The sequence below is a fragment of the Haliaeetus leucocephalus genome, unplaced genomic scaffold (assembly GCF_000737465.1).
Source record: "Haliaeetus leucocephalus isolate CR32 unplaced genomic scaffold, Haliaeetus_leucocephalus-4.0 Scaffold577, whole genome shotgun sequence".
Taxonomy (NCBI): Eukaryota; Metazoa; Chordata; class Aves; order Accipitriformes; family Accipitridae; genus Haliaeetus; species Haliaeetus leucocephalus.
The window spans coordinates 1,029,894-1,038,408 of record NW_010973013.1 but is presented as its reverse complement, the minus strand read 5'-3'; positions in this window follow the sequence as shown (position 1 = coordinate 1,038,408).

Genomic DNA, 8,515 nt, shown 5'->3' with positions numbered 1-8,515 from the left:
GCCCTGGGCCCAGAGCTGCCATGGCTCAGCTGGGTGGTTGTCCCCCTCCTGACTTTTCATTAATGGGATTTTTTTTTTTTTTTTTGGTCAGGGAGGCTCAGATGGCCCCTCCTGCCCTGCGCCTGCAGGATGGATGAAGGGATGGGATTGGGAGGAGAAGTGAAGGGGCACAGCTCTCCCCTCCCATCCCATTCCATCCTCCCATTCTTGAGGCAGTTTCAGCATGAACCAAGGGGGACTCTGAGCTGCTGTCTGGCAGTGCCTCTGACCCTTGAGAGAAGGCACGCTTCTGGCTCAGACTCCTGAAGGTAGATGATACAAACACTTGTTTCAGCTGTGGGCAGAGCTGTGGAAGTGAGCAGTGAACCCTAATCCTGCATCTGGCATTGAACACAGGGTAGCAAAAGGTGCAGTGTATGCATATTTGACAGAAAAGAATAAAATGACCAGAGTTGGCTTATTCTGATCTTTGTAAATTATATCTTAATGTACCATAGCATTTACCAAGTGTGTATAATAAAGCCTCCGTGTTTTTGCTGTACAGTGTTTGGATTTGAAAATGCAATAGCTTTTTTAGAAACAGGAGACATCAGTAACTAAATCCATTTCCAGTAATTTTTTTTAAAATGTTCATTGAATAAAGGTTTTTGTAAATTAATGTATTAATTCTTGAAACAATTGAAGTGTTCATTTAAATATTTGTATTGACAGATATGCTATGAAAATATAGGAAATGCTCCTCAATCCAAAGTTGGGTTTTTTGTTTTTGTTTTTTTTAATTTGGCATTGCTACCTCATATATAGGTTTTGCCTTTTGTACTGTTGCAGACAGAGAAAATAGCTATTTTTTTGCTATTGCTATTTAAAACAACGTTTTTTACATGAGCCTGTGGTTAAACTCAACCACTTTCTAATATATTTTTGTATATATTTGACTTTTTAACTAATGTATGTGTTCTAGTCACTAGTTGTGTTCTTCATCTAACTGGCTGTAAATCAGATGCCCTTGCAGCATTTACTTAATAAGTAGAATAATTTTATATTTTACTGAAACAATCTTGCATTAATTAACTAGCTTTTATTCTGTTATCACAACTGAGAGCTTTTCACATACTTCATACGTGAGGTTTATAGCACAAACTGTCCAAAAAAAGCTTATTAGAATCCTAAGTATAGTGCAGGTACCTCTACACTTGCTTGCAGGAAGGTTCCTAATAAATCGGAATGTTGCTATTATTATCAGTTATTTTCAGTTCTTTTAAAATGTTGATGTAATTGAAATCTAGCATGTGACTTTTTTTTTTAATAAAAGAACCCTCTATTTTGTACACAGGCATTTTTTACAGATAATTGTACATTTGAAGTGTATATAATGTAGCTTGATTGTGACTGTCTCCTCTGAAAATCTGTATGTTGGCGTTGTAAGGAAAATGTTTTAAGACAAGTACTTTGATTCCTGGAAGGAAATAGCAGTGCCTGTAACAACACTGAAGAGCATTTACTCCTGTGAAGTAGCAGATTAAACTGGGATACTTTTTTTTCATTGGTTGCTCAATGGACTAGTGGGAAATGGAGCAATCATTTAACTGTGCCAGTTTGCAGCTGGTGTTTTAAAATGTACTGAAGGGGAGGACAGTTTAACTCCTCAGCCTGTAAACTAGGAGATGCTACTACCATCCCAGTTTTATCTGTTGCCACGCAAAGTTGTTAAAATGCAATTCAGAGCTCTTGTCTTTCAGAAATAGATCTTGACCAGTGATAACTTCAGTTTATTTACATGCTGAGTTTTATGTGAATTTGATTTTGAAGTAATTGTTTTTAATACAAACAAGCCTATAAACTAAAATAAAGCTTTTGCTTAAAATTAAGTAGTGCTTTTTTTTTTTTCCCAATTCATGGGGGTGTCTAAAAAAAAAAAAAAGACAGACATTGATTTATCTTAAGATGTGAGTTTGCTGAAGTTCCTTTTGTATCTGTGGTTGTGGGTTGAGTGTTAAAAGCTCATGTATGCTGCTTCTCTTAGCCTGTCTGGGAATTTTAAGGAAAGGAGGTCTCTCCGTTTAAAAGGAGATCTCCACTTCTCCCTTTTCTTCTGCTTCTTTTTATGCAAAAGTTTACAGATGCACCATCAGCCTGAGAGCACGTTTGTTCTTTGAATCAGCTCTGTTTGTCAGCTACTTTTCTCATTGACCTGGGCTGAAGAAGATCAAAGTCCAGGGAAATAGGTGGCATGGCAGGGGAAGGAAAAGCAGGCTCAAAACCTTAGTGGCTAGTAACTTAAGTTATTATTAAGTTAGGAAATAGTGATTGTCTTTACTGGAAAAGATGGTGGCTTTGGAGAAATGAAATACTCATCATTAAACGTGTCTGAGAATTGTCAGTCACAGAGCTGGCACAGCAGGGCACCTGCTTTTGTGACTCTGTAACAGGGGTCAATCCACCACACGAGCAAGGACAAAGTCAAAGTGAATTGGTAAGCCTGGAGGTGATGGTACCCTGGGCCTTTAGGGAGCCCAGTGAAGTGGGGCAAGGCTAATGCATTACCTTTCTTTGTTCCTCCATTCTGTTGATCCAAAAATAAAATTAATGTTAACTGTAAGAAGACAGAATTAACACTTGTTTTGCCTGTATTATGTTGTATTTTCCCCCACAGCTTCTCTTAGGAGTCAAAACCAAACAACAATTTCACGTAATTGTGGGATACAGCCTCAGGAGTACTGCACAGGTAATAAATTTTGTGCTGATTTGATGTACTGTGAACAAGACTCTAGCGGAAATATGATACGTGACTAAAGAAATAGTAATGATAAATTTGCCTACAGAAGGTTACTTAGTACAGGTAATAAAAACATTACATTTACAATAGCTCATTAAAACCTTACCAGAAGCACAGCTCTTACCTTTAGCAGAGTGAAAGCTGTTTCAGGGAGTGCATGTAAAACCTCTCAAGTGTGTGGGTGGAGAATATCTTGCACTGTCTCTATATAACCAAAAATTCCAACACTGTTTTCTGGTGGGGAAGTTCCCTAAAATTAGAGGAAAATACTTTGATAATGCTTTTACATTTTTAATATTTCATAAAAGCTAAGCACAGGATTATTTTATTTTTTTTAGAATTGTATTTAAAACAGCAGTTCTACCTTTCTGTATATAAAAATATAAGTGATAACTATGTTATGGAGTACCATGAGAAAAGTATTTCCTGCCCCTTCGTGGGTGTGGGGAAACCTTTTGAAGAAAAGACTGAAGTTGCCCAACTGGATTGGTACTCCATCTTCTTTTTTTGTGTATGTGGTTGTCGTATTCACATCCATGTTTCTCCTCAGAAGACTATCCCATGCCACTGTAGCCCCATGTTTCGAGTAATTTTCCTCTTGTACCTTGAGGTAGTTTGTTCTCCTGCCATCTTGAACAGGGATGGTGTCATGGTTTAACCCCAGCCAGCAACTAAGCACCATGCAGCTGCTCTATCATTCCCCTCCTCAACTGGACAGGGCAGAGAAGATACGACAAAAGGCTCGTGGGTTGAGATAAGGACAGGGAGAGATCACTCAGCCCATTACTGTCACAGGCAAAACAGACTTGACTTGGGGAAAATTAATTTATTGCCAATCAAACCATAGTAGGGTAATGAGAAATAAAACCAAATCTTAAAACACCCTCCCCCCCACCCCTCCCTTCTTCCTGGGCACAGCTTCACTCCCGAATTCTCTACCTACCCCCCACCAGCGGTGCAGGGGGACAGGGAATGGGGGTTATGGTCAGTTTGTCACACATCATCTCTGCTGATCCTTCCTCCTCAGGGAGGAGGACTCCTCACTCTTCCCCTGCTCCAGCATGGGGTCCCTCCCATGGGAGACAGCTCTCCACAAACTGCTCCAGCATGGGTCCCTTCCACAGCGTGCAGTCCTTCAGGAGCACGCTGCTCCAGCGTGGGTCCCCCACGGGGTCACAAGTCCTGCCAGAAAACCTGCTCCAACGTGGGCTCCTCTCTCCACAGATCCGCAGGTCCTACCAGGAGCCTGCTCCAGCGTGGGCTTCCCACGGGGTCACAGCCTCCTGCGGGAAGCCACCTGCTCCAGCGTGGGGTCCTCCCTGGACCTGCAGGGGGATATCTGCTCCACCGTGGACCTCCATGGGCTGCAGGGGGACAGCCTGCCTCACCGTTGTCTTCCCCACGGGCTGCAGGGGAATCTCCGCTCCAGCGCCTGGAGCATCTTCTCCCCTCCTTCTGCACTGACCTGGGGGTCTGCAGGGCTGTTTCTCTGACATGTTCTCGCTCCTCTCTCCGGCTGCCGTTTCTGTGCCCCCTGCAACTTTTTTTCCTTCTTAAATATGTCATCCCAGAGGCACTACCGCCATCGCTGATGGGCTCGGCCGTGGCCAGGTCTATCTTGGAGCCGGCTGGGGTTGGCTCTGTCAGAGACAGGGGAAGCTTCCAGCACCTTCTCACAGAAGCCACCCCTGTAGTCCCCCGTCCACCCCCCAGCTACCAAAACCTTGCCACACAGACCCAATATAGATGGGAAATGACACAATCTGTTCGTGGTCACAGGCAGGCGGACTACAGCAAAACCTTTTTATGTCTTTTACAGTGTTGCATATCAAATTACGTACACTTGGTGGAGCAGGTTATTTACTAGTTGCTTTTTTACTTCACAGCATCAGCTCTGCACGTTCACATCAATGTATAGTTCAGTTCCCTTCTCAGCCTCGGCTGAAGAAAGGAAAGCAGAACATGCAGCAGTAATGCCTTAAAGAAGAGCTATTGGATCATAAGCCCATCCTGGGGACCTGTGTGAAATGTAGATGGAGATGACTTGCAGTTGAAAATGGGGATTTCTGAGCCAGTAATATTTCCCTTGTAAAATATTTCTTGTGGAAGACACAGATGCCAAGAGAATTTCAGTCAGTCCATGCAACAGCCATGAGAAATGTCTCTGCAGATGTTCAGGAGAAATACTTAACAGAGATCCCAAGGGTGAGAAACATGACTGATCATATATTCATCAGCAGAAACATACTCTGACACTTAAAGCGATACATATATATACACACACAATGCCTTGTTCACTCTACACAACCAAATATTAATGTGACCAGACTGTCTCGAGAACGCTGAGACGTGAGCTGTGCACAGGTAAGCTTGTCCACTCTTCTAGGACAAGCTTCCCAGGACTCCCGTTCGGTGCTTGTATTCCCTGTTGGAGCTGTATATTGCCAGGGTTAGTCAGCCTGACTGAGAACCGTCTTGCTCCTGTATTTCAAACTGCAGAAACTTCTAATTGTTAATCACCTGACCAGACAGAGAATCCATCTAAAGCTTAAAATCAGATGAAGTGAATTCCTGTGAAAAGTACTGTAATACCTGGTAGATCCTTAGGAATATAAGCACAAATCAATGAGCGGAGCAAGGGAAAAAAAGGAAAAAGGTTGAACTCAAAGCCACATTGAAATTCAAACCATTTGCTTTTGGCAACATAGCTTTAAAAAAATCCAGTACTGTAACTATCAATAGAAAAGCCTTTGTACTGGTAAGACAAACGATGCTCATGCAAAGTTGGGTCAAATAGAATAATGGTTTAAAGAATCAAAGCAGAACTATTTCATGCTCTTTTCTACTTGTGATTTTATAATCTTGTCAAGACTTCTCTGAAAGCAAACTGATACTGTAGACAAAAGACTGCCATTGGACTCAGATGGTGATTTCTGTATGTGTCTATATCTGCTTATCACAGCCTTCAGGGAATGGAACTTCGCCAGACTTAAAAACTCTCAATTCTCACCAAAATAAATGGGAGTTGAAAGTCTTAGCAGCTAATAATACTGTGTCTGTGGAAGGGCAAATTTGGAACCAATCAAGAAGGACATCGTACCTGAGCATATTCTGCAACAATCCTTGTTTCTACAAGGGTGATTTCTTCATCTTATTTAACAAGTATTGAAATCTTTTTCACAGCCAGTGTCTCTGCAGCTTCCACAGTGTCTTCTGTCTCTTGCTTTAGGAAAAAATCTTTTTGGTAGGAAAACACTTCCTTGACAGAATTTCAAGAAAATATGACAGAGTTACTGAGTGACTGACATCTCCAAAATGAGCCAACAAGGAACATCACTGGGTTTCACTGTGACTGAATCGCTTTCATGACACATGCACGCACACACATATATATGGAGTGATAGAGTCCTCAGATCAAACTGGTACGACTGAAAAAAATACAGAGGTTTCTATATGCTCATGAAGTGATGGGGGAAAAAAAAGGGTTTTCAATTTAATTTTTAAGGGCAAGCCACACATATTATATATAGGAATTAGATTTTGAGGCAAAATAATAGAAGATGACACTGAAGATACAGAAAGATACTGAATAAAAACAACAATGTATTTTGAATTACCATTGTTTTTGTTCTATTTGAAGACCAAGGACAAGTAACTCATCCTGCATTTCTGCAACCAAAAGTGTTGCTTCTACGTTTGGTTAGACCATTATGAAAACAATCCCTAAAAATAAAATTAATTGCAATGTGCATTCCACAGTTGTATTCTTTTAAGTTTGCTGTTAGAAATAATAGCCCAGATTCAGCTCACTGTTTCAACCAGCTTTAATACTGAATAGCATCTGTTGGTGGAATGAAAGCTGAGATTCTGTGACAGTGGAAAATTGGCAAAACTTCCCCTCCACCAGCCCAGAGGACATCACGAGCAGCTGCACACGTGCAGCACAGCTTGCAGAGGTAATCGAGGACGTTCATCTACTCTTGCGGTAAGTCATAATTATAAATAATTGTGTGTGTCCCTGCCCTCGTTAAATTATAGGGAGATGTAATTTACACAGGCTTAGCTACTGCTGCCTAACAAATGCACTTAGGCTGGTTTTAATATCATATGGGGATAACCCCAAATGTAGAGCTGAAGCAATGATTAAATAAAAGATGGGGGTTTGGGTGCTTTAAGAAACAAATAGACATTGAACTTGTCACCATGGAGGCATTTATATTCCATAGTTACCTGCCGTAAACTTCAGACCGCTCCTCCCTGCCGCACGACGTTGGTGTACACGTGTGTGGAGGCAGGTTTCACGGGCAGAGATGAAGTTTTTCTCTATAAAGATCAGCGCTGCCTGCTGCGGTACCCCGGGGCTCCACGAAAAGTGTGTGACAGGTGAGTGATGCTGGTTTGTCACCTGTTAGGCAGAGGTTTCATTTCTGATACCTGTAGTCGTCTTCAGAAGGTACCTACGAACTCCTGGAGTGACTTAGTCCCACCGTGTTGTGCCGGTCAAGCGGTTCTTCGTTATCCTCAACGTGCTTTTGTGGGTTTCAGCACATGCAGTTAGATTTTGGAATAGAGTACAATTTAAGAAAGAAAAAAATGAAACCTGTGTATTTAAGGTTTTAATTTAGGTGTACTTCCGATTTAAATTTAAGTGATATTGTTACATGCACTGAAACACGCTATATTAGTATTTACATTAGCCACTTTTATGCTAAAGGAATACCGTATGATTACTGACAAGAAGGTTAAGCAATATAGATGGCTGAATTCTGCCTCCTCTGGTTACAAAGTGATAAAAATGAAGCTGAATTACAATAGTGTACTTTAACGAAAAAAAAATCTGAATTGTTGAATTTAATAATACAGCTTTGCGTAAAATAGGCACTGATGTTGAAAAATGAAAGTCTTGTCATCATTAGTTTTGGGAAACATAAAAAAATTTCACTTCATGCCAAATGTATGCTCATTAAGTTGTCCTTTGATAAAGAGCAGCTTTGTGCAATAAGTATATTTTTAAAGTAAAAATTATTTTTCAGTGAGAAGCAATAATATCTTTATCCTGATTTTTTTTTTTAAATGACAAACATTTTTTTATGACAGTCTTGCGTCCTGTGGGCTGATATATTTTCCTGGTTATTCTGAGATTACAGTATTACAGCCACATTGATTTCCATGGAATAATTTCTGATTTGTACTCATGTAATCAGGCCAAGAAGGCTCAAATATTCCATTTAAACCATTTTTAATACAGTTGTAGATTTTAATGCACTTCTAGGTCTGAGTTCTATACTAACTATAAATGGGAAAAATATAACTGTGAAGAAGGAAAGAAAGAGAGAAGATATGCTTTATTTATACCACCTCATTTTGATTAAAAATCAGTCATGGCTAAGGCAGGTTTTTGCAGCATGCAGGTGCTTTTTCAGGCCAGTTCCACAGCCGTTACATACAATAGCATTGGGTTCAAAACAGCTTTTTAGCTGCTTTTGAGAGTATGTTAAATTTACCACTTTTTACTATTGTTTCATTATTAACAATTTACAAAATTAGGCAATCATTTTTAAATCCTGTACTCTGACTATGCAAACCCATGGTTCGAAACATTATTTACCTTATCTAAAAGAAAAGCTACACATATTAAACGCTAAGGAAGGTTTCCTCTTATAGCACTATTTAAACCTGCAGCCCCTGTGTAGGCATAATTCTTAATCAACTGGTTTTCCGTATTTGTAAGAATATTAG